Here is a 26,732-nt window from a genome sequence, read left to right on the forward strand (position 1 = left end):
GATATGGGTTTTCAGGTTCACTTGCAACCATTGTGTGTGTGTGACACACATGTGTTCATTTACATTGTTTCCATTGGGGTTGTATCATGTAATTGCCTTCTCTATGTGGGTGGATGGGATACTTGGTTGGGTCTTTGGGCTGGGGAGGCTGGCCATGAGGGCCATGATTGAGGATTGTCAGGACCTGTGGGCAGGGGGACATGAGTGGGACATGAGTGGGGGCCTGCTGGCAGGTGCTCTGCACTGCTGGGGGGGTGAGGGTGCAGGGGGACATGAGTGGGGGCCTGCTGGCAGGTGCCCTGCACTGCTGGGGGACGGGGTGCTGGGGGACATGAGTGGGACATGAGTGGGGGCCTGCTGGCAGGTGCCCCTGACTGCTGGGGGGTGGGGGTGCAGGGGGACATGAGTGGGGGCCTGCTGGCAGGTGCCCTGCACTGCTGGGGGTGGGGGTGCAGGGGGACATGAGTGGGGGCCTGCTGGCAGGTGCCCTGCACTGCTGGGGGGTGGGGGTGCAGGGGGACTTGAGTGGGACATGAGTGGGGGTCTGCTGGCAGGTGCCTTGCATTGCTGGGGGGTGGGGGTGCAGGGGGACATGAGTGGGACATGAGTGGGGGCCTGCTGGGAGGTGCCCCGCACTGCTGGGGGGTGGGGGTGCAGGGGGACATGAGTGGGGGCCTGCGGGCAGGTGCCCTGCTCTGCTGGGGGTGCAAGGGGACATGTGGCTTTGCTGGGGGGCATGCACATGGTGGATGGGCTGGCTGCGGGACATGACCAGGGGTGCAGGGTAGTCCCCTGTGGTGTGGGCTGCCTGCAGGGGCCGTGGAGGGTGTAGAGGGAACACCTGGGAGGACCCACACTGCCAAATCACGTGTCGGACTCCCCGGTACCCCAGAAATACACGCACCCTACTGCAATCGCGGGTGGAACTTCCAGCGCACCCCTGAAATACAAGTACCCAGGCCAATCGTGTGTGGAATTTCCCGCGCACCCCGAAATACACGTGCCCTGATGATATCGCGTGTGAAACTTCACGCGCACCCCTGAAATACACGCACCCAGGCCAATCGCGTGTGAAACTTACTGCGCACCCCTGAAATACACGTACCCAGGACAATCGCGGGTGGAACTTCCCGCGCACCCCGAAATACACGTGCCCTGTTGAAATCGTGTGTGAAACTTCACGCGCACCCCTGAAATACACGTACCCAGGCCAATCGCGTGTGACTCTTCACGCGCACCCCTGAAATACACGTACTCAGGACAATCGCGTGTGGAACTTACCGCGCACCCCTGAAATACACGTACCCAGGCCAATCGCGTGTGGAACTTCCCGCACACCCCGAAATACACGTGCCCTGTTGAAATCGCGTGTGAAACTTCACGCGCACCCCTGAAATACACGTACCCAGGCCAATCGCATGTGAAACTTCACGCGCACCCCTGAAATACAGGTACCCAGGACAATCGTGTGTGGATCTTCCCACGCACCCCTGAAATACACGTACCCAGGCCAATCGCGTGTGGAACTTCCCGCGCACCCCGAAATACACGTGCCCTGTTGAAATTGCGTGTGAAACTTCACGCGCACCCCTGAAATACACGTACCCATGCCAATCGCGTGTGACACTTCACGCGCACCCCTGAAATACACGTACCCAGGACAATCGCATGTGGAACTTCCCGCACACCCCTGAAATACACGTACCCAGGCCAATCACGTGTGGAACTTCCCGCGCACCCCGAAATACACGTGACCTGTTGAAATCGCGTGTGAAACTTCATGCGCACCCCTGAAATACACGTTCCCGCTTGGCGTTTGCTGTTTGGCAGCCCTGTACACTGGTCCAGGGTTAGCGCAGCCCTTTGCGCTGAATTGGGTATTTTGATGGATTTTCCTTGCGCAAGGGCGTTCTTGGGGGCGTAACTGGCGCTGCTGCAGGGTCGCTCAGCCAGTCTGCGCCACGGATGGTTTTGGAGGCTGAAATCAATGAATACGCTGTGCGATGAAATGGATTTTATCGCACGCGGCTGGCGCAGTGTATCGCACAGGGACACTGTGCGCCAGCCGCGTGCGCCACTTTTGTGCGAAATTCCATGAATTACCCCCATAGTATCCTTAGGACGCTCACATTTTCATTTCTTTACGGACATTCCGGATACCCGCGCTGTCCGCGGACACCTGAACTGCTTTTTAAAAAAAGACAAGAAACGGATTAGGACACAATATAATAATTTTACTTTATTTTATATGGATGTTAAATTTATGACAGAGAAGGTGAGGCGGAAACTGAAACAAAAACAGGAGAATTGGGGGTTTCAATAGGATTTATATGAGGTGAAGAAGGGATGGAAGTCTCATCAAAACATTTTGGTTCATGGAGAGGGTTTGGGGATAATTGACTGGTACATGGTGAGGTGGGACAGGTACATGTGGGACAATGGTATGTAGTTGTTTGTTACAAGTGATCCTCCACAAAGTTTTTTAAATTGTTAAAATTTGCCATGAGTAAGTCCATTTATTCTTCTATGTGCTGAAGAGTCTTATCCAATACTTCTTTTTCTTTAGTATTTTCAATTTTTGTATGGTCTGTACAAAACAAATGTATATGTTAAATTTATATAAAATAATATTTATTAATTGGTTTATATAGTAAAGTGTCTACCATTAGGTTCACTATCTTCAGACATTTCCTCACGTGGGAAATGCTCCTCTAGCCACTCCAGAGTACTAGACATTTCTGTGAGAAAAAAAACATAATATCACTTTTTTTGTGTCTAATACAGAAAGTTTACAAATATATGAGTAAAATGCAGTACACTTACTAGCTTCTGGTAAGGTGTGTTCTTACTGGTCTGTAGATCTGTTGTTGCTCTTATTTGTGGAGTTTCTGTGAGGTAATCTTGTTGGAAGACTATCTTTCTTCTTTTGGTATATTCCATTTTAGAACATATTGCATTCAAATTAATGGTTAATGTGTTATATATATATGGGTTACTTTACATTACTTGTTTTTTCTATGTATTATGCTTTCTGGTTTTCTTTTTATCTTCTCCTACTCACCTTTTTACATTGTGTTTTCTATGTGAAACAACGTCTTGTAAAAATCAAACTGTTCTTTGATTACAAACAAGTAAATAAAATATATATATATATATGGGTTACACTTCTTATTTATTACTACATATAATGTATATGTGTGCTGATTTGTGAATTTGTAAAATGTTCATATGTTATGATATAACAATTAAACATACCCCCCAGACTTTTTGGGTAGTGGTGCTGTTGTCTGCATGTCTGCATATGTCCACGGACATTAGAAGAGTTCACGGACATCACATTCATTAGAGGGGGTTCAGTATGTTCTATGTTACTTGTACATAAAGTCAGAGATATTATTGTTAAGTTGTGCTACTAAAAACCTATGAAATTCAGTAAAAAAACTTTGTTAAAGGGACGTTATGGTTAAGTTGCGCTACTAAAAACCTATGAAATTCAGTAAAAAAACTTTGTTAAAGGGACGTTATGGTTAAGTTACGCTACTAAAAACCTATGAAATTCAGTTAAAAAACTTTGTTAAAGCGACGTTGTGGTTCCAAGTAAAACCGAAATACCCTTGAAATTCGCCAGTTATGGTAAGGTAAGCAACCATAACTCGCGCCACCACCGTGCACTGCTAAGACTAACACCCACGACATCAAAGATGGCATCACAAATGTCATTGATGACATCACTAATGACATCACATATCTGTCTCCCTCTTTTTTCCTTTACTGACACATCTAGGCCACATGGTTTTCTTCAGTAACAGTCACGAACAAAAAATTGTAAACGTACTATATTTGTAGACTTATCCTTCAAGTATGTTCTTATAGTAATTCCCTTAGTGTCCAGTCATATCATATGAAACATATGAAACATATACATAGGGGAAAACACAAGCTTGAAAGACAGCAATCCTTTCTGTGCATGAAGATAATCAGTAGAGTTATCAACCGGTCAAGTGGCACAGCGAGTAGAGCGCTCGCTTTGACATCCGTGCAGAGCTTGCCAACGCAAGTTCGAATCCCGGCGGGCCAAACTCAGCCTTTCATCCTTCCGAGGTCGATAAATGAGCACCACACACCGTGGGTAATAATAAGCAGCGCTCAGATACCTGAAGGTTTGTAGCGCTATATAAATGCCAAAATTATAATTAATCAACACTTTCTGATAGTTCTGTTGTTTTTTTATTACTGTACTTTCCCTGTATATGCTCATATTTGTATACATTGTACTCACACTACTTTCCTTAGGGTCCAGTCACATCATGTCATACATATACATAGGGTAAATAGCAGCTTTCAAACAGAGCAATCATTTATTTGCATGAAGATAATCAGTTACGTTATGAATTGTTTCTGCTACTACTTCTGCTTTTTTGCTTACTTCACTTTCCCTGTATATACCCATATTTGTGTGTTCTTGCAATTATGTAATACATGAGTTTTATTAGCTATTTATGACATATTTCACAGTAAGCAAAACTCTAATAAGAAAACAGTTATCATTTCATTATTCAACATATCAAAAGTATGAATATTGTACCTTCATCATATATGCTGCACACAATGCCTATGTTTCTGCATGAGTAGCTTAGTATACTGGATAGAACTTCATAATAGAATGCTATGTATATCAATGCATTTCTTAATGCACTAATTAGCTCATGATATTTATTCCAATGATCCTTGACAGTTTTTTCTCAACATTATAATAAGAATCCCTTGTACACACATTTCATGAAAAGTAAATACACATGTGATGTCATCTTTGATGTCGTGGGTGTTAGTCTTAGCAGTGCACGGGGGTATATATATATATATAGTGCATTACTAATTACAACATTGCACTAATTAGCCACAACAAAATGTCACTTAATTACTACTTAACCTCCAGGAACATACTACATATGCCGATCGATGGCCGCTACATAACGCCTCATTATCAGGCGGCATTCATTTCTCACAACCTCTTACATAATGAAACACTTCATGGACTTACTGCACACATCCAAAATGAAAGTCCTGGACCCTCTTCTTCTTCACCTTTGGCTGCTACTCGACACCCATACCAGGCAGAGCGGCTTTACTGTCCATCACCAAGCACAAGGTTTCTCGTTGCAGCCTTAATTTAAAACACGCTTTTATCATTAGGTGAAAACCCTGAACGATACTCAAACTTGTTGGACGCTAACAAACGCCCCTAACAGGCGGAGCGGCTTTGCTGCCCACCTACTTCGATACGGCCTTCTTTGCCGCATTAATTCAGCATAAAGCTTTCCCGTAACCCAAAGCGTTACTCGCGTTGCTTCCAAAACGTTCCTTGCATTCTTTTGTCCATATGAGCAGATTTCTTTATAAAGAGTCACTTCCGTATTGTCTAATGTGTCACCTCACATTGCATCTCCATAGCACAGTCCTCTACTAAGAAGTGCAATGATTTATTGTTCTTCCTCTTTTTTTTAAAACATTTCGGATGCCGCGACATGACGTCTTCATGTTGCAAGATGCCATCAAGGTGCTCTATTCGAGTATCACCGCTCACTGCTCGAATCCTTCAAAGGTCTCTCTCCGGAACACTGAGGCACAGAGTTCCAAAGCTTCGTCGACTCTCTCTGCTGGAATGTGACGTCATCATACTTGAATATGACACAGAAAGCAAAGGTACTGCGGCGCTGACCCTTGGGTTAACGGTCACTCCGCCAGCACCTCTGGTGTACACTCAGCTTCTTCAAAAACATTTTTAAACTTCACCAGCATTTTCAGACCCTTATGAGTTTCTATGTTCCGCAAGAATTCCCGTTGCTTACACGGCCCCTTCAATCACTTCTAACACTTCTGGAGCTGCTACTGCTTGTGTATAATGAACATGCAGCATTTTCATAGTCTCAAGCATCTTTTACTCTGATTAATTTAAATGCGCAGCTCCAGTATTAAACTCCCTTAACATGACGCCAGTCTCTCCTTTGGAAACCCCTGACACAGCACTCCCAAATTCTTAAGGGCTGCTGATCCTGTCTGATAATACCAGGGGCATCCTTCTCACATGGCCCACTTCCAGTTTCTTATTTCCACAACACTGCACTCCCAAGAACTATGGGCTGCTGATTCAATCTCTTATGGGATCCAGATATCCTCGTCGCCAATGTAATATAGTACTGTCCAGGCTTGCTTTGGTTACTTCTTTGTAAGTTTACTTCAGTTCTTAGGTTACAAGTTACAGATATCCGGAAAAAGACATATAAACACCGGCAACCATCACCCAGGAAGGGAGGGACCAACTGACCTAACGCGGAACACTCAACACAGCATTCTCCCACTCATACATCAACATTCCACAGGCACTCACATGACATCATCAAGCACGTGACAAGCTACATCAGACTCAAACAAGTACTTCACAACACATCTCCCTCCTTACCGAATACATTCACAAACAAATACTTCACAACACTATCGCATTAGGTAATGGTGAACGGTCAGTATATTTATTTGTCATGAGAAAGGAAACCATGAGTTAGATTTTGTGCAATGTAGAGCAAGAAGAGAGGCTATATAAACAATACAGAGACAAAGAATGTAAGCGAAGGAAAGAACAAAGAAAATATGAGGTGAAAAGGGAGAAGGAGAGGTAAGAAGAAGAGAAACAAGAAGAAACAGAAGCCCAAAGATTGAAAGCATGTAGGCCTGATTTCGAGTGGCCAAACAACATGTTAGAATTATGCTCATTGTTGCAATTTTCTGCTTTAAAAAGTTATAGCCCAGGAGTATAATGTTGAGAAAGGCTTTCAAGTTCAGTTTCTGTTTGCTGCTTGTACACTCCATGTTTGAATCCATTTGGATCATTTCGATGATTACTTGGGGACCACACCTTTACAGTATTACAAGTTAGAAGTCAGATGTGATTGATGGAGCAGGTCTCAGATCACACTATACATCTGTAGCCAGGTAAAGACAGCAAGAAAAATAGCTTTAACAAATAAATGGACTTCTGAGTACTTTTAATGTTATTGGTCCAAAGAACCTGTATCGATATAGGGCCTCATCAGGTGTTGGGCGGTATCCTTTCACTAATTGGAGCTATCACTGGATCCCAAGTAGCGGTACAGCAGTAAGCTCCCATTCCCCAATGGGGTTGGTGGGCACTATTAACACAGGTGGTAATAGCGGTGGCAGTAACAGTGCCAAATACGGCTGAGAAGTGGGCAGAAAGCAGGATTTTTACCTCCAGCAAAAAGCGGGAGGTGAAACTCCAAATTTTCAGCCAACTCAAAATAGGGCCATCCCTTAAATGCTGCAGTATTAGCGTTACTGCTGCATTTAAGGGCTACCACCTAGCTCGTGATGAGGCCTATAGTAAGGTGGCATAGCAAGGGTTGTTTAGAATACATACAGCCTCACAGCCCTTCACAGAATGCCACAAACTGCTGCCTCACCCTTGTCCTTCGGCTTCATCAAGGACTCGATAGCCAGCGTCTTTTGGAGCAGGGTGGGCAGGGCAAACAGAATAGGAAAGCAGCCGTACAGGATGCTGTTGAGGTGGTGGACAGCTGCAGACTGCCTTGCCCTTATCCTCAGGCTTTGCAGAGGGCTCAATATCTGGCCTTTTAATTTCTGCAGCAGTTGCTCAACATGCTGAGCTATCATGCTGGGAATGGTGCATGACATGAAGGCTGTAAGTAGATATTCACTGTGTGTGCTTACCTAATGAGCGGTTTCTATTTAACATATTTATAACATGCAACATGCAACATTCACCCAAAGGGTATTCTGGTGACCAAATGCTTGGACCACAGGAGAACGCAGCAGGGCTGCTTATGCAGGACTTCCAAGATTCCCAAAAGATCTGATTATCATCAGGAAATGGAACAGCGGTTGGAAGAGAATTCCACTCTTTGGCCCCCATATCACCTCCATCCTCAGATGGAGCACTCGTGGAACTGTTAGGAATATACATGTTTCTTTTTGCAAAATATCTCTTGTTTTTATTTACAATATATATTCCACTGTTGTCATGGAAGCCCTTGTCCAACATAAACATGGCTTTTAACTATATGAATGAAGACTCTCTCGCTCTGTACACTAGTATGGTCACTCTCCAGTATGGCACCTCTGATGCCTGTAAAGACATGTTCTAAGAGTGAAGCTCTTCTCACACTTTGTACAGTGGTAGGGTTTCAATCCAATGTAGGATCTCTTATGAGTGATCATGTTTAATGTACGCTTAAAGTTCTTACCACATTCTGGGCACTCATAGGGCTTCTGCCCTGTATGGATCCTTTGATGGCTGCTGATGCTTTTCTTGAGTTCTGTACACCCATAGGGTTTCCCCCCCAGTATGGATCCTTTGATATCGCCTCAGAGTTGATTGGTCACCGAAGCTTTGCTTGCATTCTGTGCATTGATAGGGCTTCTTCTCAGTATGGGTCCTCTGATGGCTCCTCAGGACTGAGGGGAGACTGAAGCATTTCTTGGGCTCGGTGCATTAATAGGGCTTCCCCCCCAATATGGATCCTTAGATGGATCTTCAGAATTGAAAGGTCACTGAAGCTTTTCTTGCACTCTGAGCAGTTCTAGGGCTTAACCCCTGTATGAATACTCTGATGCGCGGATAGACTTGATTTACAGGTGACGCTCTTCTCACACTCTGTACACTAGTAGGGTTTCAATCCAGTGTGGGATCTCTTATGAGTCATCAGGTTTGATGAACGATTAAAGCACTTACCACATGCTGTACACCCATAGGGCTTCTCCCCAGTATGGATCCTTTGATGGCGCCTCAGAGTTGATCGGCCACTGAAGCTTTTCTTGCATTCTGTGCACTCATAGGGTTTATCCCCAGTATGGGTCCTTTGATGGTTGCTACGGTCTATGAGGAAATGGAAGCTTTTCTGGCACTCTGTGCACCAATATGGCTTCTTTCCAGTATGGATCAGTTGATGGCGCCTCAGGGTTGATCGGTAACTGAAGCTTTTCTTGTATTCAGTGCACTCATAGGGCTTCCCTCCAGTATGTGTCCTTTGATGGTTGCTCAGGGCCGAGGGGTCACTGAAGCTTTTCTTGCATTCTGTACATTGATAGGGCTTCTGATCATTATGTGTCCTTTGATGGTAACTCGGGGATGATGGGAAACAAAACCTTGCCTTGCACTCTGTGCATTGATAGGGTTCAGCCCTGTATGGATCCTCTGATGCTTGACCAGATCTGAAGTATAAGTGAAGCATTTCACACACTCTGTACACTGGTATGATCGCCCCCCAGTATGGATCTACTGATGCTGGTGCAGATGTGAGCTCAGAGTGAAGCTTTTATCACACTCTGAACAATGGTATAGTCGCCCCCAGTATGGATCTTCTGATGGTTGACCAGATCCGAGCTGTAAGTGAAGCTTTTCACAAACTCTGTGCACTGGTATGGTCGCCCCCCAGTATGGATCTTCTGATGCCTCTGCAGATCTGAGCTCAGAGTGAAGCTTTTATCACACTCTGTGCACTGGTATGGATCCTCTGATGCTGCTGCAGATGTGAGCTCTGAGTGAAGCTTTTCTCACACTCTGAGCACTGGTACGGTCGCCCCCAATATGGATCCTCTGATGCTGCTGTAGATGTGAGCTCTGAGTGAAGCCTTTCTCACACTCTGAGCACTGGTATGGTCGCTCCCCAGTATGGCTCTGCAAATGCTGGGTTATATGTGAGCTCTGAGTGATGCTTTTCTCACACTCCAAGCACTTGAAAGGTCTTTCCACTCTGTGGGATCTCTTATGCCTTCTCAGCTTAGAGGTGTGATTAATGTGCTTATCACATTCTGTGAACTCGTAGGACTTCTCCCTAGCATGGATCCTCTGATGGCTGCTCATTCTCTGTTGAAAGAAGCAGAGGAACACATTATTTTGTATGTCATAGTACAGCCCAAAAAACAATAGATCTATCACAGAGCTGTTAATCCTCATTTTACACCCCGCTCACAAACTTAATGGGTCATCCTGTGAGAAGTAATGTAAGTCTTGACTCAGATCAATTTCATGAGTTTAAATCAGGAGCTTGAAGTCGCTGCACAGTTCAATCCTTAATCAGTATATTATAAACCCCTATGAGCCTTCACCATCCTTAATCAGTATATTATAAACCCGTGTGTGCCTTCACCATCCTTAATCTTAATCTTTCTAAAACAGGAAATTGATTAGGGAAAAATAGAATTATCAATGAGTAGCTATCGACTATGGGACTATATTCCATCGAATCCAGAGGTTCTGAGGGAAAGTGGAGCTTGAGTTTATGATGCCATTAGTTACCCCGAGGTGGAATATACCCCATTACTGATAGCTGCCCAATCATAATGTTATGATGTCTATGGCCCCCATGTCAAACGCAGTGTGGCCTGTGGCAGCACTAGAGTCAAAGCTTTCACAAACACCCAGAATCACGGCCCCTGCACTGTCAGGGAAGCTATTCATGTATGTGGGCAGGGTGTTGGGCTTTTCCTGGGGCTTCCCTCAGTTCTTATATGACACGGGGAGGCAGAGAAAACGCTGGCACCACAGCCCATGATATAACAGGTATTGATTATGAATTCCATAATCCTCTGCTGTGATGTTACAGTGGGATGATATGGCATTGGAAGAAGAGAAAAATGGCCATTGATAAACAAAACAACGCTATTAATCATTATGTCTTGGGAAGACGGTGTGCTGAATGCGTGTTCTCTCCCCTCTGCTACGACTCATGTTACACTGTGTACCTCCTGCTAAATTCATGAAACCACAAGTAGATATTACACAAGTGCTGGTTCATGTGTTATCTCAGCAGGCACAAACGGGTGGATACAGGGGACTGTGTGCCTCTAAGGTGAGGGGGGTGCAGTTCATGGAACAGGAGAGTGGCAGCAGCGAACGGAAGCTCATTTATGACTTTATAATAAGCCAAATTGCGGTAGCATACTATAGCTCATCTAACAATACAGACAATCCTTCTCTTGGCCCTAGATTTGACCATTGATGGATGTGCATGTTGCAGGTATTAGAGAAGATCATTTTGGGTATTCCATATTTCCGTTCCCCCCCTTTACCTCTTCTCTGTCATCAGCACATGAAAAACTGTTCTCCCAACTCACCAAAATCATTTGGCAGTTGTCCAATGCTCGCTGCCACTAATTAGAGGTCACTGCCTCGTTTCGCTCAAAATGTATCTAACACATAGTTTTTTTATTTGGAACTTTTAAAGTACTATAATTAGTGCAATGAAGGATCAAAATATAAAAGACACACTACCTAGTCTTATATAATAAGAGTCCAATAAAACTTAATTCTTGAGTACTTTATCTCATACATTATATAAACATGGACATGTTGCCATTAGTATTATTCACCATATACTGCAACAGCAGCTATACACTAAAACAAAGACAACTAAGACCAATACGTGTTTGGCACAGTGGTCTCGGATAAGGAACTATAACATGCATTACCAAGGCGAAAGAAGAGCAAATGGAACAGACAAGTAAAAATAAAATGATAAAGTACAGAAATCATTTTAAGAAGATGCTTGGAACTCACTACATATTCACATATTGCATGAGAGAAATGTAGATTAACTCTCTGACCTGGGTCTTGTTAGTGGTGCTGCTTTTCTGGTCCCCTTGATCTAAGTGGGTGGAAGCAGGGACCAGGCTCCTGTGTGTTGGGAGTATTTGGAAGGAATAATATTACAGCATTTTCCTGTGGTGCTGCTCTGCTGGTAGCCCTGATCTGTGTGGGTGGAAGCAGGGAGTAGGCCCCTGTGTGTTGGGAGTATTTGGAAGGAAGGAATAATATTACACCATCTTCCTGCGGTGCTGCTCTGCTGGTACCCCTGGTCTGTGTGAGTGGAAGCAGGGAGCAAGCTCCTATGTGTTGGGAGTATTTGGAAGGAATAATATTACAGCATCTTCCTGTGGTGCTGCTCTGCTGGTACCCCTGGTCGGTGTGGGTGGAAGCAGGGACCAGGCTCCTGTGTGTTGGGAGTATTTGGAAGGAATAATATTACAGCATCTTCCTGTGGTGCTGCTCTGCTGGTGCCCCTGATCTGTGTGGTTGGAAGCAGGGAGCAGGCTCCTGTGTGTTGGGAGTATTTGGAAGGAATAATATTACAGCATCTTCTTGTGGTGCTGCTCTGCTGGTACCCCTGGTCTGTGTGGGTGGAAGCAGGGACCAGGCTCCTGTGTGTTGGGAGTATTTGGAAGGAATAATATTACAGCATCTTCCTGTGGTGCTGCTCTGCTGATACCCCTGGTCTGTGTGAGTGGAAGCAGGGAGCAGGCTCCTGTGTGTTGGGAGTATTTGGAAGGAATAATATTACAGCATCTTCCTGCAATGCTGTCCGGCTGGTACCCCTGGTCTGTGTGGGTGGAAGCAGGGAGCAGGCTCCTGTGTGTTGGGAGTATTTGGAAGAATTAATATTACACCATCTTCCTGTGGTGCTGCTCTGCTGGTGCCCCTGGTCTGTATGGGTGGAAGCAGGGAGCATGCTCCTGTGTGTTGGGAGTATTTGGAAGGAATAATATTACAGCATCTTCCTGTGGTGCTGCTCCGCTGGTCCCCCTGATCTGTGTGGGTGGAAGCAGGGAGCAGGCTCCTGTGTGGTGGGAGTATTTGGAAGGAATAATATTTCAGCATCTTCCTGTGGTGCTGCTCCGCTGGTACCCTTGATCTATGTGGGTAGAATCAGGGAGCAGGCTCCTATGTGTTGGGAGTATTTGGAAGGAATAATATTACAGCATCTTCCTGTGGTGCTGCTCTGCTGGTCCCCCTGATCTGTGTGGGTGGAAGCAGGGAGCAGGCTCCTGTGTGGTGGGAGTATTTGGAAGGAATAATATTACAGCATCTTCTTGTGGTGCTGCTCTGATGGTACCCCTGATCTGTGTGGGTTGAAGCAGGGACCAGGCTCCTGTGTGTTGGGAATATTTGGAAGGAATAATATTACAGCATCTTCCTGTGGTGCTGCTCTGCTGGTGCCCATGATCTGTGTGGGTGGAAGCAGGGAGCAGGCTCCTGTGTGTTGGGAGTATTTGGAAGGAATAATATTACAGCATCTTCCTGTGGTGCTGCACTGCTGGTACCCCTGGTCTGTGTGGGTGGAAGCAGGGACCAGGCTCCTGTGTGTTGGGAGTATTTGGAAGGAATAATATTACAGCATCTTCCTGTGGTGCTGCTCTGCTGATACCCCTGGTCTGTGTGAGTGGAAGCAGGGAGCAGGCTCCTGTGTGTTGGGAGTATTTGGAAGGAATAATATTACAGCATCTTCCTGCAATGCTGCTCTGCTGGTACCCCTGGTCTGTGTGGGTGGAAGCAGGGAGCAGGCTCCTGTGTGTTGGGACTACTTGGAAGGAATAATATTACACCATCTTCCTGCGGTGCTGCTCTGCTGGTGCCCCTGGTCTGTATGGGTGGAAGCAGGGAGCATGCTCCTGTGTGTTGGGAGTATTTGGAAGGAATAATATTACAGCATCTTCCTGCGGTGCTGCTCCGCTGGTCCCCCTGATCTGTGTGGGTGGAAGCAGGGAGCAGGCTCCTGTGTGGTGGGAGTATTTGGAAGGAATAATATTTCAGCATCTTCCTGTGGTGCTGCTCCGCTGGTACCCTTGATCTATGTGGGTAGAATCAGGGAGCAGGCTCCTATGTGTTGGGAGTATTTGGAAGGAATAATATTACAGCATCTTCCTGTGGTGCTGCTCTGCTGGTCCCCCTGATCTGTGTGGGTGGAAGCAGGGAGCAGGCTCCTGTGTGGTGGGAGTATTTGGAAGGAATAATATTACAGCATCTTCCTGTGGTGCTGCTCTGCTGGTCCCCCTGATCTGTGTGGGTGGAAGCAGGGAGCAGGCTCCTGTGTGGTGGGAGTATTTGGAAGGAATAATATTACAGCATCTTCTTGTGGTGCTGCTCTGATGGTACCCCTGATCTGTGTGGGTTGAAGCAGGGACCAGGCTCCTGTGTGTTGGGAGTATTTGGAAGGAATAATATTACAGCATCTTCCTGTGGTGCTGCTCTGCTGGTGCCCCTGATCTGTGTGGGTGGAAGCAGGGAGCAGGCTCCTGTGTGTTGGGAGTATTTGGAAGGAATAATATTACAGCATCTTCCTGTGGTGCTGCTCTGCTGGTACCCCTGGTCTGTGTGGGTGGAAGCAGGGACCAGGCTCCTGTGTGTTGGGAGTATTTGGAAGGAATAATATTACAACATCTTCCTGTGGTGCTGCTCTGCTGGTACCCCTGGTCGGTGTGGGTGGAAGCAGGGACCAGGCTCCTGTGTGTTGGGAGTATTTGGAAGGAATAATATTACAGCATCTTCCTGTGGTGCTGCTCTGCTGGTAGCCCTGATCTGTGTGGGTGGAAGCAGGGAGTAGGCCCCTGTGTGTTGGGAGTATTTGGAAGGAATAATATTACAGCATCTTCCTGCGGTGCTGCTCTGCTGGTACCCCTGGTCTGTGTGAGTGGAAGCAGGGAGCAGGCTGCTATGTGTTGGGAGTATTTGGAAGGAATAATATTACAGCATCTTCTTGTGGTGCTGCTCTGATGGTACCCCTGATCTGTGTGGGTTGAAGCAGGGACCAGGCTCCTGTGTGTTGGGAGTATTTGGAAGGAATAATATTACAGCATCTTCCTGTGGTGCTGCTCTGCTGGTGCCCCTGATCTGTGTGGTTGGAAGCAGGGAGCAGGCTCCTGTGTGTTGGGAGTATTTGGAAGGAATAATATTACAGCATCTTCTTGTGGTGCTGCTCTGCTGGTACCCCTGGTCTGTGTGGGTGGAAGCAGGGACCAGGCTCCTGTGTGTTGGGAGTATTTGGAAGGAATAATATTACAGCATCTTCCTGTGGTGCTGCTCTGCTGATACCCCTGGTCTGTGTGAGTGGAAGCAGGGAGCAGGCTCCTGTGTGTTGGGAGTATTTGGAAGGAATAATATTACAGCATCTTCCTGCAATGCTGCTCTGCTGGTACCCCTGATCTGTGTGGGTTGAAGCAGGGACCAGGCTCCTGTGTGTTGGGAGTATTTGGAAGGAATAATATTACAGCATCTTCCTGTGGTGCTGCTCTGCTGGTGCCCCTGATCTGTGTGGTTGGAAGCAGGGAGCAGGCTCCTGTGTGTTGGGAGTATTTGGAAGGAATAATATTACAGCATCTTCTTGTGGTGCTGCTCTGCTGGTACCCCTGGTCTGTGTGGGTGGAAGCAGGGACCAGGCTCCTGTGTGTTGGGAGTATTTGGAAGGAATAATATTACAGCATCTTCCTGTGGTGCTGCTCTGCTGATACCCCTGGTCTGTGTGAGTGGAAGCAGGGAGCAGGCTCCTGTGTGTTGGGAGTATTTGGAAGGAATAATATTACAGCATCTTCCTGCAATGCTGCTCTGCTGGTACCCCTGGTCTGTGTGGGTGGAAGCAGGGAGCAGGCTCCTGTGTGTTGGGAGTATTTGGAAGAATTAATATTACACCATCTTCCTGTGGTGCTGCTCTGCTGGTGCCCCTGGTCTGTATGGGTGGAAGCAGGGAGCATGCTCCTGTGTGTTGGGAGTATTTGGAAGGAATAATATCACAGCATCTTCCTGTGGTGCTGCTCCGCTGGTCCCCCTGATCTGTGTGGGTGGAAGCAGGGAGCAGGCTCCTGTGTGGTGGGAGTATTTGGAAGGAATAATATTTCAGCATCTTCCTGTGGTGCTGCTCTGCTGGTACCCTTGATCTATGTGGGTAGAATCAGGGAGCAGGCTCCTATGTGTTGGCAGTATTTGGAAGGAATAATATTACAGCATCTTCCTGTGGTGCTGCTCTGCTGGTCCCCCTGATCTGTGTGGGTGGAAGCAGGGAGCAGGCTCCTGTGTGGTGGGAGTATTTGGAAGGAATAATATTACAGCATCTTCTTGTGGTGCTGCTCTGATGGTACCCCTGATCTGTGTGGGTTGAAGCAGGGACCAGGCTCCTGTGTGTTGGGAATATTTGGAAGGAATAATATTACAGCATCTTCCTGTGGTGCTGCTCTGCTGGTGCCCATGATCTGTGTGGGTGGAAGCAGGGAGCAGGCTCCTGTGTGTTGGGAGTATTTGGAAGGAATAATATTACAGCATCTTCCTGTGGTGCTGCTCTGCTGGTACCCCTGGTCTGTGTGGGTGGAAGCAGGGACCAGGCTCCTGTGTGTTGGGAGTATTTGGAAGGAATAATATTACAGAATCTTCCTGTGGTGCTGCTCTGCTGATACCCCTGGTCTGTGTGAGTGGAAGCAGGGAGCAGGCTCCTGTGTGTTGGGAGTATTTGGAAGGAATAATATTACACCATCTTCCTGCAATGCTGCTCTGCTGGTACCCCTGGTCTGTGTGGGTGGAAGCAGGGAGCAGGCTCCTGTGTGTTGGGACTACTTGGAAGGAATAATATTACACCATCTTCCTGTGGTGCTGCTCTGCTGGTGCCCCTGGTCTGTATGGGTGGAAGCAGGGAGCATGCTCCTGTGTGTTGGGAGTATTTGGAAGGAATAATATTACAGCATCTTCCTGTGGTGCTGCTCCGCTGGTCCCCCTGATCTGTGTGGGTGGAAGCAGGGAGCAGGCTCCTGTGTGGTGGGAGTATTTGGAAGGAATAATATTTCAGCATCTTCCTGTGGTGCTGCTCTGCTGGTACCCTTGATCTATGTGGGTAGAATCAGGGAGCAGGCTCCTATGTGTTGGGAGTATTTGGAAGGAATAATATTACAGCATCTTCCTGTGGTGCTGCTCTGCTGGTCCCCCTGATGTGTGGGTGGAAGCAGGGAGCAGGCTCCTGTGTGGTGGGAGTATTTGGAAGGAATAATATTACAGCATCTTCTTGTGGTGCTGCTCTGCTGGTACCCCTGATCTGTGTGGGTTGAAGCAGGGACCAGGCTCCTGTGTGTTGGGAGTATTTGGAAGGAATAATATTACAGCATCTTCCTGTGGTGCTGCTCTGCTGGTGCCCCTGATCTGTGTGGGTGGAAGCAGGGAGCAGGCTCCTGTGTGTTGGGAGTATTTGGAAGGAATAATATTACAGCATCTTCCTGTGGTGCTGCTCTGCTGATACCCCTGGTCTGTGTGAGTGGAAGCAGGGAGCAGGCTCCTGTGTGTTGGGAGTATTTGGAAGGAATAATATTACAGCATCTTCCTGTGGTGCTGCTCTGCTGGTACCCCTGGTCTGTGTGGGTGGAAGCAGGGAGCAGGCTCCTGTGTGTTGGGAGTATTTGGAAGGAATAATATTACAGCATCTTCCTGCAATGCTGCTCTGCTGGTGCCCCTGGTCTGTGTGGGTGGAAGCAGGGAGCAGGCTCCTGTGTGTTGGGAGTATTTGGAAGAATTAATGTTACACCATCTTCCTGTGGTGCTGCTCTGCTGGTGCCCCTGGTCTGTGTGGGTGGAAGCAGGGAGCATGCTCCTGTGTGTTGGGAGTATTTGGAAGGAATAATATTACAGCATCTTCCTGTGGTGCTGCTCCGCTGGTCCCCCTGATCTGTGTGGGTGGAAGCAGGGAGCAGGCTCCTGTGTGGTGGGAGTATTTGGAAGGAATAATATTTCAGCATCTTCCTGTGGTGCTGCTCTGCTGGTACCCTTGATCTGTGTGGGTAGAATCAGGGAGCAGGCTCCTATGTGTTGGGAGTATTTGGAAGGAATAATATTACAGCATCTTCCTGTGGTGCTGCTCTGCTGGTCCCCCTGATCTGTGTGGGTGGAAGCAGGGAGCAGGCTCCTGTGTGGTGGGAGTATTTGGAAGGAATAATATTACAGCATCTTCTTGTGGTGCTGCTCTGATGGTACCCCTGATCTGTGTGGGTTGAAGCAGGGACCAGGCTCCTGTGTGTTGGGAATATTTGGAAGGAATAATATTACAGCATCTTCCTGTGGTGCTGCTCTGCTGGTGCCCATGATCTGGGTTGGTGGAAGCAGGGAGCAGGCTCCTGTGTGTTGTGAGTATTTGGAAGGAATAATATTACAGCATCTTCCTGTGGTGCTGCTCTGCTGGTACCCCTGGTCTGTGTGGGTGGAAGCAGGGACCAGGCTCCTGTGTGTTGGGAGTATTTGGAAGGAATAATATTACAGAATCTTCCTGTGGTGCTGCTCTGCTGATACCCCTGGTCTGTGTGAGTGGAAGCAGGGAGCAGGCTCCTGTGTGTTGGGAGTATTTGGAAGGAATAATATTACAGCATCTTCCTGCAATGCTGCTCTGCTGGTACCCCTGGTCTGTGTGGGTGGAAGCAGGGAGCAGGCTCCTGTGTGTTGGGACTACTTGGAAGGAATAATATTACACCATCTTCCTGTGGTGCTGCTCTGCTGGTGCCCCTGGTCTGTATGGGTGGAAGCAGGGAGCATGCTCCTGTGTGTTGGGAGTATTTGGAAGGAATAATATTACAGCATCTTCCTGTGGTGCTGCTCCGCTGGTCCCCCTGATCTGTGTGGGTGGAAGCAGGGAGCAGGCTCCTGTGTGGTGGGAGTATTTGGAAGGAATAATATTTCAGCATCTTCCTGTGGTGCTGCTCTGCTGGTACCCTTGATCTATGTGGGTAGAATCAGGGAGCAGGCTCCTGTGTGTTGGGAGTATTTGGAAGTAATAATATTACAGCATCTTCCTGTGGTGCTGCTCTGCTGGTCCCCCTGATCTGTGTGGGTGGAAGCAGGGAGCAGGCTCCTGTGTGGTGGGAGTATTTGGAAGGAATAATATTACAGCATCTTCTTGTGGTGCTGCTCTGATGGTGCCCCTGATCTGTGTGGGTTGAAGCAGGGACCAGGCTCCTGTGTGTTGGGAATATTTGGAAGGAATAATATTACAGCATCTTCCTGTGGTGCTGCTCTGCTGGTGCCCCTGATCTGTGTGGGTGGAAGCAGGGACCAGGCTCCTGTGTGTTGGGAGTATTTGGAAGGAATAATATTACAGCATCTTCCTGTGGTGCTGCTCTGCTGGTACCCCTGGTCTGTGTGGGTGGAAGCAGGGACCAGGCTCCTGTGTGTTGGGAGTATTTGGAAGGAATAATATTACAGCATCTTCCTGTGGTGCTGCTCTGCTGATACCCCTGGTCTGTGTGGGTGGAAGCAGGGAGCAGGCTCCTGTGTGTTGGGAGTATTTGGAAGGAATAATATTACAGCATCTTCCTGCAATGCTGCTCTGCTGGTGCCCCTGGTCTGTGTGGGTGGAAGCAGGGAGCAGGCTCCTGTGTGTTGGGACTATTTGGAAGGAATAATATTACACCATCTTCCTGTGGTGCTGCTCTGCTGGTGCCCCTGGTCTGTATGGGTGGAAGCAGGGAGCATGCTCCTGTGTGTTGGGAGTATTTGGAAGGAATAATATTACAGCATCTTCCTGTGGTGCTGCTCCGCTGGTCCCCCTGATCTGTGTGGGTGGAAGCAGGGAGCAGGCTCCTGTGTGGTGGGAGTATTTGGAAGGAATAATATTTCTGCATCTTCCTGTGGTGCTGCTCTGCTGGTACCCTTGATCTATGTGGGTAGAATCTGGGAGCAGGCTCCTATGTGTTGGGAGTATTTGGAAGGAATAATATTACAGCATCTTCCTGTGGTGCTGCTCTGCTGGTACCCCTGATCCGTGTGGGTGGAAGCAGGGACCAGGCTCCTGTGTGTTGGGAGTATTTGGAAGGAGTAATATTACAGCATCGTCCTGTGGTGCTGCTCTGCTGGTACCCCTGATCTGTGTGGGTGGAAGCAGGGAGCATGCTCCTGTGTGTTGGGAGTATTTGGAAGGAATAATATTACAGCATCTTCCTGTGGTGCTGCTCTGCTGGTACCCCGGGTCTGTGTGGGTGTAAGCAGGGAGCAGGCTCCTGTAAGTTGGGAGTATTTGGAAGGAATAATATTACAGCATCTTCCTGTGGGGCTGATCTGCTGGTACCCCTGATCTGTGTGGGCGGAAGCAGGGAGCAGGCTCCTATGTGTTGGGAGTATTTGGAAGGAATAATATTACAGCAGTACTGTGTTGCCACCGGAGCTAATTTTAAGCCAAGTGCATGCTTACAATAATCACGGCTTTTGATATAATAAATACATGTATATGTCTTTTGTGCCCAGTCCATAACCAGCAGCTGTTAGGTTACATTCAACTTCAAATGTGAAATGGAAAACAGAATCTGTGTTTCGTTTAAACTCCATTTAAAAAACCTACAAGCCTTAAGGAGACAGGCGTATACTACACAGATGTCCATTGGCATCTCCAACTGTATCCCTGGAATATGATAGAGTTGGGACAGACTACATAAAAATGGCAGAAGAACATCTCAAGAACACAGAGACTTGTGAAAAACTTACAACAAATCCATTACCAGACATAATCAAAGAATGGAATACTTTTAATACACATTGGTTTGAGGAAGATCTAATCACAGAAGAAGAATTTCATGAAAAACACTCATCCAATTATTGCAAGTATTTACTTCTTACCTAAAACTCACAAAAAATGTGATCTGCTGCCATCCAGTAGACCAATAATAAATAGCATTGGCTCTCTGACAGAACCTATTTCTGCATATATAGACCAACATCTTCAACCTTTAGCCACAAACCTAGTGTCATTTATAAAAGATTCAAAAGAGGTGATCAACCGACTGGAACTGATTGAATGGGAACCAGAATACAGATTAGTCACATTTGATGTTACTAGTTTGTATACTATTATTTTACACCTAAAAGTTCGAGAAACAACAGAAGAATTCTTACGTACAAGATCCATCTCATATCAAAAACAAAACTAAATGATCATCGAAATGCTGAACTTCACATTAAATAATAACCTCTTTCTATTCAACGAAATATTCTACAAACAAAAACAAGGCACTGCAATGGGGGCAAAATGTGCCCCTGTATATGCAAATCTTCATATGGGTTCATATGAATTACGCCATGCATGGCAACATCCATCATTCTCAGAGAACAATCAAATAATCTATTGGAGCAGATTTATCGATGACATTTTGATAATATGAAAAGTCAGCAGAGAATCTCTTCTTGAATACCATCAATACTTGAACACTAACCAGTACAACCTAAAACTGACCATGGAGGAAAGTACAGAGAGAATCAATTTCATAGATTTAGAACTTTTTTAACAACCAAATTCATTCAACACTATTCATCAAACCCACCTCAGGAAATAGTATTTTACTTGCTGCAAGAAACCACCCGTTTCACATCAAACACAATATTACCTATGGGGAGTTCTTACGGATCAAAAGAAATTGCACTCAAGACGGAGAAATGACCAAACATTTGAACATAGCAAAAGAAAAATTCCTGATGCGAGGTTACTAACGGCAACATTTAAACCAAGCTCAAAACAAAAGCAAGGAACGAATGAGAAAAGACCTTTTGAAAAGCAAACCGAAAGAATCAGACAATACCTCCTTATCAAAAATCAGATTAGTAACTACATACAATAATGAAGCTAAACACCTAAGATCAATTTAAAAAAAACATTGGAATCTGCTAAAAATGGATACAGATCTTACTCTGTACCTTACTAATACTTCATATATTAAATATCGGAATGCACCTAATATTAAAAACATTTGGTGTCCTTCCCATTTCATTAAACAGAAAACAACTAGGGGCCTGGATAAATTATGGGAAATTGGAAAACTGACTGGACATTACAAATGTGGTAATTGCAGCATGTGTGCATACTCAGAAAATGGATTGAAAAAGATAATGAAACCCAATGGGAGGCTTTATATCATTGAAGACTTCCTAAATTACAATACCAAATGTGTCATTTATGCAATCAAATGTGTATGCCACAAAATCTACATAGGAAGTACAATAAGATGTCTGAAAATCAGGATAGCAGAACACCTTCGAGCCATCAAACAAAAAGATGAACACTATCCAATGAGCAAACATTTTGGGGAAATACATACAGAGGAACAAATTATTAACATAACATTTTTTGGACTAGAACCTGTAACAAATCCTAAGAGAGGTGATAGCAGAGAAAAACTGTTGAGACAAAAAGAGGCTAATTGGATTTACACTAGGGACAGTTGTGTAACAGGTCTTAACTCAGACCATGAACTTAGACATTTTCTTTGAAGAATATTCAACAACAAAGTAAATATCAGACTGAATGATGTACTGGGGGTAATATTGCAATTCAGGTAAACCTTTATAATAATTGTCAAGTATTAATATGTTTTTCAGAGACATTACCGCAAAAACCTATATGCCATGAAATAGATAAGTCCTGAAACTAGACGTATCAGGTCAAATACCTGAAGTTGGCAAAATAATTTGCAAAGTATTTTAAGTAATTTGGCATCCATAGTTGAAACTAAATTAGTATAAGGGAAACTCTTTTTTTTAATAAAATTTTGCTTAGAAAAAGCTGTAATTAATTACTTTTGAAAAAGCTATGATTTGAAAAACTTAAATTTGCGGCAACCAGAACCTGACAATTACTTCCCGATCTAAAATCCAATAATTACTTCCCGATTTAAAATGGCACCTGTCACGTGAAGGCGCGTACGTGCTGATCACGTGCCTTCACATAACGACGTAATACAAATAGGTGGACATTTTTGTACCTCACGGTTCACTTGTACGATCGTGGGTAAATGCAAAACAGGAACAATAAGGTTTTCATTTGATATGATGAAGAAATTCAGGTAAGAATAAGAATCTCATGGATCCCATACTACTAGCACACTTTATACTATTTTCATTTGAAATCAACTATTATTTTTTAGGAATTAAAGACCCCTAGAGGATAAAAAGGAAGAAATGAAAATTTCGCCATACTTATGAAATTTGATTTGAAATCGAATGTGAATTTGAAATCACAGACTGATTATCCTGAGTGAAGGTCCAAAACAAGTAAGCTAATGAAGGTGTCATTTAGTCATTTAATCGTTTTTTCGCACCTGAAAGTAACAATTATCAATTCTGACATGACTTTTGTTCCGTTATGACATTTCTGAATAGCAACATACATCATAGGATTGTTTCAAACTAACACAAGGTTTCTTGTTGACTTTATTTTGCAGTGAATTAAATGTTAAAGATACACATTCTTTTTAATCTCCTGATGAACCATTGTAAAATCAATGGAAAAACACGCGTCGAGGTTTGCAATCAGTGGTATTAACACAGACAACTAATATAGCATAATTAAAACTTGTAGAGAAACTACCAAGAAATAAATCAACTTGGAGAGCATATCAACAGTGTTTGTTATCATTTGGAAGAGTTGGGGAAAGGTTTGACATTATTTAATACAGTCTGCTAAAGCCTAAATGTACTTAGCAGATATGTGGCTATATTCCACTTCCATATAGCCTCACATTAGGTTTCATTAGCTGCCACAAAGTCTAGTCATCCTACAAACTGGATTGTGGGCTGAGATAAACTCAACACAATAGTCTTACAATGGGGAATATTATGATATGACTAGATTTATAGTTAGAGCAAGCACACATGTTACTGCAAGAATGACCATCCGATTGCATTCCTCTCTTCTCTGGCAGATGCCATGTGGTGCAGATCCATCCAGTAACCTCTTCTATGAACGCAAGGCAGATTCTAACCCCTCACCTGCATGTGAGAGAGTTGAGTTCCGAGGGCAGGTGTGATGTGCCAACTGAACTCCTCATCTTGGCATGTGGAGGAAGTGAGCCAACAGGGACTGAGCTGGTCCAGCGGCTACGTCATTTGATCCACCCCCAGAGAGTGGATGGGGTGGAATCGCGCTGGTTCGCTGTTCCTCCAGATACGCGGAAAGACAGCCCAAGTGGCAAACCTTTGGGATTATGGCCTGGAGGATTTCAACTCCTAGAAAGATTTGCCACCTTTTGCTGCAATCCGGGGTTTGGATGAACAAACATGTAACAATTAGAGAAATACTGTTTGCAAACCTGTGATATTCTCAAATTGCCAGGAAAGAATACTGAGAGCCTACCTGAGCGAGAGCAAGGGAAGGAAGGGTTGTGTTCCTTGGGTGTAACTGCTTATATTGCAGCAAAGTTTTCAGGATGCAGGAGAGCCTGGGGAACACTTCAGAGTCCTCTACCATGCTACCAGTAATTCAAAGAGGAATCGTACCATAATGTCACCACGATTGTGGTGTCATTACTACAACTGCGCCGGAGCTTCGTACGAACATCCCGACCCACATTACTGCGCCCAAGCAGAGAAGGGGTTGCAGGGGTGTCCTTCACTTACCATTACGCTAAGTGGGGGAGAAAAGCTATATCAAAAAAGGACCCTGCGGCATCAGCACCACCCCACGTAAGTGGAAGGGGCTGATGCCACAGGGGTACAAGGAAGTCAGCGCAGTGTCGGCACAGGTTGTCAGCACAAGAGTGTGCCACAGTAAAGTTAAGTGGGGGGTAAGAGATTGCAGCAATAGAGGTAATCTGGTCATCACTCAATACCATGCCTTAATTAAATACAATAATGTGAGGAACTAAGGAAAAAAGAGTTCTAACACGCATGGGAGTAACCCATCAGAAACAGCCTTAAACATGAAAGACTATAAAAGGAATGGTCTGGGAATGTGCAGAAGGAGAGAGAATCCCAGAGGAAGCAGCTGTTCCTTTTAATGCTTCCTTAACACAAGGGGAGATTCCTGGAGCGAGAAACAGTGGAAGGAGTGCTGCTTGAAAAAATGGGAGAGCATACACAGAGAAGATGAGCGAGACCAGGTCAGGAGCTGTTCAGACCTGGAAGCTGATTGCAGAACACCACTCAAGCCCCTGGGGAAACTGGAAGGCCAGAGCCTAAGGCTTTACACCAGCACGTGTTAACTGTACCTGTCTTGGCACTGAAAGCAAGTTAAATCCTGTAATGGCATCACTTAGGGGCTTTGAACAAAGATATAGGACATGTTTGTTATCCCCAGATATAATATCTTATTTAAACAGCATGTACTCTGTAATTGTATATGATGTTGAAGTGACAGTGGGGCATACAGATAATTGGCATAGAGAGATGAAGGGGCATATTGGCAGCCAATCCTTGTCTTGCCAAACGAACCCCCTATACAATCATTACAAATTTGGCAAATCTATATCTGCCAGGGTGCATATTAGAGAAGGATTTTTTATATTCAAATAATGAAAGCCATGGATAATTCAGTAAATATTATATAGACACTGCAGGAGATGTGAGATATTGATATATCTTTATGCATAAAAAGGTGTATTTTTTATGAGATCTGAATTATCCAAAGATCCATAGGAAACTGGGTACATTTCCTCAAGTAGGTTTTATTCATAAAAGGAGGCCCTCCTGTCCAGGCTGTGAACTAACAGCTGGACACTCACACAGCCTCCTATGCATCCAGTTTGGAAACTTGATAGGTTCTATGGTGTCCTGGAAACCTAACAACATGTTAAGCTTGTGTTGTACTTAAACATGGCAACAAGATAGACAAATAGATATATGAAGTGCTGCACCTCACCAAAAATGTTTATGTTGATGGTTAGCCCCAATATAACATGTTTACCCCAACTTATACTTGTAACCGTTGACCGTTAGTCACAACCATAACATATTTACCTCACCTTATGCTTGTTACCGTTGACCATTAGTCACAACCATAACATGTTTACCTCAACTTATACGCGTTACCGTTGACCATTAGTCACAACCATCACATGTTTACCTCACCTTACACTTGTTCCGTTCACCGTTAGTCACACCCATCACATGTTTACCTCAGCTTATATTTGTTACTGTTGACTGTTAATCACAACCATAACATGTTTACCTCAACTGAAACTTGTTACATATTGAAAATGCTACTTCTATCCCAACAGATATTTACAAGAGTTTAGATACACAACTTACATCTTGTACTGTTTAGTACATGAATTATGCAAATGCCATTATATAACACACCTCTCCCCCTTTATACTGGAAGGAAGAAAACAGCCTTTTCTCTTTTTTTTTAACCTCCTTTCTTCTTTATATTTGTTTTATCTTTGACCACTTGTCCTGGGTCTGAATGCTGTTCTGCATTTGGTTCCATGTGCTGTCCACTAACACAACAGCATTATCTAACACCTTGTCCACTCTCAAGGGCCCAACAAATTTGCTCTCAACGTTAAGAATACACCAACACGGTCTATGTACCCATACTTGATCACATTAATTGGTACACGGGGCAAGCCTACGCCGATAAGCAGGAACAAGGGAGGCTCAGTGACTGTGGTACTGGCCTTGACTCCAGTAAAGAGGAAAGCCAAGCGATTCATCACAGCCAATGAGTCGAGGGGAGAATCGATAAGAACCAGGCTGTTTTGAATGAAGGTAGTAAAGTGATAAGTTGAAGGAAGTTCAACGAACTGTTAATTGTAAAAGGGAAAACCAGCTGCAGAGGGAACAGGCATCACGTGGGTGCTAACTCGAGAGACTCTGGCTAATCTCATGTTGTGGAAAACTACAGATACCAGAAGGCCGTAGGAGAGCTGCACGAACAGGTCAACATGGTCATACAGGAGGTCAAGCAAAATTCCCCATACAATCAAACGAATTTGTTACGCAAACTGGTAAAAAGCAAGGGAAGTGAATCCCATATTAAGAGAAAGCAAGGGAACTGAATCCCGTACTGAGAGAAAGCAAGGGAATTGAATCCCACCATAATTGTGAAAGAAACAAAGGGTCAGCATCCAGAAGAGGAGGACCCAGGGGTAAAGCCATCACCCGAAAGGTATCGCAAAGGGTTGGCACCCAGAACAGAGGGATCCAC

The 26,732-nt window shown here is 45.2% G+C and overlaps 1 long non-coding RNA gene across 1 annotated transcript in view; it reads right to left on the reverse strand.

Moving 5' to 3' along the window:
- Positions 1-6,500: 6,500 nt before the first annotated feature.
- The window catches only part of LOC138489401 (uncharacterized), a 29,594-nt gene continuing 9,362 nt past the window's right edge, over positions 6,501-26,732 (reverse strand). The window contains exon 2 of the long non-coding RNA XR_011274791.1: positions 6,501-9,898. This is a non-coding gene — a long non-coding RNA (uncharacterized lncRNA). The remainder of the gene's footprint in view (positions 9,899-26,732) is intronic.

Source organism: Ambystoma mexicanum, chromosome 9 (assembly GCF_040938575.1).
Source record: "Ambystoma mexicanum isolate Mex_15411 chromosome 9, UKY_AmexF1_1, whole genome shotgun sequence".
NCBI classification, from domain to species: Eukaryota; Metazoa; Chordata; class Amphibia; order Caudata; family Ambystomatidae; genus Ambystoma; species Ambystoma mexicanum.